The sequence below is a fragment of the Eumetopias jubatus genome, unplaced genomic scaffold (assembly GCF_037043125.1).
Source record: "Eumetopias jubatus isolate StellerSeaLion01/CBP00866 unplaced genomic scaffold, mEumJub1_p1.0 scaffold_6, whole genome shotgun sequence".
Lineage (NCBI taxonomy): Eukaryota > Metazoa > Chordata > Mammalia > Carnivora > Otariidae > Eumetopias > Eumetopias jubatus.
The window spans coordinates 66,615,161-66,619,302 of record NW_028274812.1 but is presented as its reverse complement, the minus strand read 5'-3'; the positions used below and the strand labels follow the sequence as shown (position 1 = coordinate 66,619,302).

The following is a 4,142-nucleotide window of genomic DNA, read 5'->3' as shown; positions in this document are numbered from 1 at the left end:
CGTAAGCATGTGATCACGCACTGTATTTTCTCATTACCTGGGTGGGTTGAGACTATAACAAGCCCAGACCCCTTTTCTAATCCTCTTAGGCAGTTAAATTGCTAGAATCTTTGCAAGATAGCCTCATGAACGTCGCATGAGGGGATCCTTCTAGCAAGAGGGGCTGACTTCTAGCCAGTACTGAGAAACCGGAAACTGTCAATAATTGCATCCGTCTAGGACAAGTCTCTTCTTTGTTAAAATAAGCAGAAAATGTAAAATATAAGTGTCCAGGCAATCACAAAAATATAATAAGCCAAACTTAAGTTGTGAAGTTAACGATATATTTGCATCACCGATTTGAAATCACTAGAATCGTATTAATAATCACGATTTAAACCATTAACATTCAGACATTTTATCTAACCTCTCTACACTTGATCTTAGCCAAAAGGCCGAGAAGCGATTATCTAGCCTCTCTATATTGCTAACGTGCACATTTGAAGTAAAAACGATACAACTCCATGTGAAAGACTCCTAGAGGAAATGTTCTAGACTTAGAGCAGCGGCCTCTCCCCCATTCTGGACGCAAGCGCTCCAGCTGCGAGAACCATGCCTGAACTTCCTTACAATCTTTCATCCTTACAATGTTAAAATGGCTATATGCATGTATATCCACAGTGAGGGCTTTCTTGTGTTTTTAATAAAAGAATTAAACTTTGCGGGAAAGTGAAAGGAAAAGTTGTTCTTAAAAAAAAAATAAAATAAAACATCACAGTATAAGTAAAACCTGTGGGGATTCAACAGTACTTGAAAGGCTACTTTTAAGTATTCTTGATCTCAGTGATCTAAGGGGATTGTGAGAATTAATGAATAGTGGGTTGCAGAGTAGGTCACAACAGAACTTCTTTACCCTATTTCCCCAAAAGTTTTTATTGTAGACGCATATTCTTATCACACAATTTGGGGTTTATTCAGTTGGATATGTGCATTTCAAATAGTCATTTAAATACCAGACAGCTGATGGAAATCTAATGAAATCACAGAAATAAAACCATTCACTTTTTAAAATATGCCAGAATTCCATCAATTAGAGCAATCGATTTGAAATGTAAATGATATAAACTCAACACATACTGAGTTCCTGTTGTGTACAAAACACAATCTTAGGCACTGGAGGGAGGGTGGCAAAGCATAATAACAGCCTTTGCTGTTCTTCACATGAATATCACCCTAATCGGCAGGAAAGAAGAGGCTGAAATATTTTAATTAAAATTACAAACAGTAAATAATAAATCTACAATACTTAATGTATCCCAATTGATCATTGTAAAATAAAAGGAACAAATAATATCAGGAAGCGACGTATTTTGAACAGAGGATGAAATTTTGTAGTGCGTATACACAGATACAATATTTTGGATGGGAAAAGCAAGCCAGTCTTGACTCTCTTCAGTTAGGACCACTACACCAAAAGTCAGCAAATTTTCTCTGTAAAGGACCAGATTGCATACATTTTGCCATTGTAGGTCATTCACTTTCTGTCACAACTACTCAGCATTACCGTTGGAGTACAAAAGTAGCCACTGACAAATATGTATGTAAATACAAATGAAGGTAGTTGTGTTCCAATAAAACCTTATTCACAAAAATAGACTGTGGGGCTGGATTTGGCCCACGCATCATAGTTAGCCAATCCCTGTTCTACGTCATGTTTAATTTAGCACTTGACAAGCATATTCCGTCATGAGAGGGTTGGTTGTGGTGTTTGCATGTGTGATAATCCAACCACCACAAAATGTGCCTCTAAAGATTAGAAATCTGTCATGTGTGCATATTGTGATGAGTCAAGCACTGCAATTACCCAGTATATTTTGAACAGGGGCCACTTAATGGCTTATGATGGGGAAGATAAAACAGTGGAGAATATATTTCAAGGGACAATTTTATTGTAGCCTCGGGGGATAGATTAGCTAAATTGTAACATTTTTCCCCATTTCTGTTTTCTGTATTTTTATGATTTATTCAAGAACTAATGCAACAGTTTTTTACTTTAGATGCCATGTATTGAAGTTTAATAAGCTACAACTTCTAGTCAGAATAAACTATTTCTTTTAAATGACAAAAAAATTATTTTCACATTTTCTTAAAGGAGATGTATTACAAACACATACCTACAAAAATATCAAACTCAAGGCACTATAACCCATTGCAAATATCAAGTTTCCCTAAATTAGAAGATATATTTGCCATCTCTAATTTAATTCATTACCACTTTGACTACATATTTTTATTCCCTAGGAAACTGTAAGAATAAAATGTTGTAGTTTTTATTCAAAGATGAATGATCATGAAAGGTGAAAGGAAAACTGTATGAAATACTTGCAATAAAGAACTCAGTATCTAACTGTAGAATAGTAATAAAATGGTGCTTTGCATTGTAAATGGCCTTCTCTATGTCTCTCACTAACCAGTTTTTTTTTTTTTTAAGAATTTATTTATTCATTTGAGAAAGAGAGAAAGCAAGAGCAGGGGCAAAGAGAGAGGGAGAAGCAGACTCCCCAGCTGAGCAGGGAGCCCGACATGGGGCTCCATCCCAGGACCCTGGGATCCTGACCTGAGTCAAAGGTAGACGTTTAACTGACTGAGCCACCCAGGTGCCCCACTGAAAAGGCAACAGTCTACTCGGAGTCTATAACATCTGATCAGTTAAAGTGTAATTTTTAAGTTGACAACTGTAAATGTCCAGTGCATGTAAATTTTCAAATAAATAGCACAAACCTGTGATTTACCAAGTGTGATTTTTAAATTGATGAGATATTAGTCTACTTAGATTTATTTTTCTTGAAGCTTTATAATTTATAGCCATAAGCAAATGTATGAGAACAAAACGTTGAAGCCCTTCACTGAAAGATCCTAGAGCTTTTAAGATAAGCTTAAGCAGGACATTTTTATTTTTTTGGTTGTGAATGGGGAGTGAATTTTTTTTTTATTTCAAGTTTTTATTTGAATTCTAGGTAGTTAACATATAGTGTAATATTGGTTTCAAGACTAGAATTTAGTGATTCATCACTTACATGTAACACCCAGTGCTCATCACAAGTGCCCTCCTTAATACCCATCACCCATTTAGCCTATCTCCCCCCACCTCCCCTCCAAGCAGGACATTTTTAAAACTTATTCTTCTATATAAGATGAATATATATAAGACTATATATATAGTCTTTCTTGAATATTGGTATGCTCTGAATATGCTCTGTGTATGCTCTGGACTTTGTTCCAATTACACCTGTATCATTAATATTCTTAACATTCAAACTGCTTAAAAAACCAGAAACTGGGTGGGAGGGACATTGACTCATTTGAGGTTATTTTAGGGTTTAACATTGTTCAGGCTCCTAGTGGCTTCTCCGTGATAAATTGAAGTAATGATATCTTTTATTTGATTGGGGGCTATTTCACAGACCTATTTCATACTTGAATTTACAAAAGTGTCATGGCCTGAGTGGATATAGGTAAAGAATATAGGTAGAAGGCAAAGCAAAACAATAGCTTGTTTTAGAATTCTTATGCAGAACTGTTTTTCCAGAAGGTGTTCTCAGATAGTCTCTAATTAGACACAGCTTGGCTACCTTGCTCTTTTCTTATTGATTGAATTTTTCCTCCAATATCTGTGAACATCTAAGGATAAATCAACTTTTGAATGGGATATTCACACCGTTTTTTTCTTATTTTCAGATTCTGTGACAGTGATAATTTTGCTTTAGACTAGAAATAATTAGATTATTTTGCAGTTAAGCCTTATTGAAATGTGTTATTTCAAATGTATCTTCAGTATTGACATTAATCCTGAATACAAAGAGTACAATATCTTAAGGAGTTACAGCATTTTTACATTTTTCTTGTGATTTCTTTTTCCATAGAATATTTTCTTCTGAGTTTTCATGGGCTGTGAAACCATCCAATGACCAAATATGGTGAATATACGTAAAAAATTGAGTATGTCATCTGCTACTGTGAATAATTTTAGATTGCATTTCTTAAAATGAATTCTACAATGTCAAAATGCACAGTTTGTAATGAATGTGTATTTACATAGGCAGAATTTTGTGACTTTTGGATACCCCCAGAATTATCAATTACATGAGGAAAACTTAAAGTGG

At 34.8% G+C, this 4,142-nt stretch overlaps 1 pseudogene; it reads right to left on the bottom strand.

Annotated features, from left to right (window-relative positions):
* Nucleotides 1–301: 301 nt before the first annotated feature.
* On the bottom strand, nucleotides 302–446 carry LOC114213110 (U2 spliceosomal RNA; annotated as a pseudogene).
* Nucleotides 447–4,142: the final 3,696 nt, after the last annotated feature.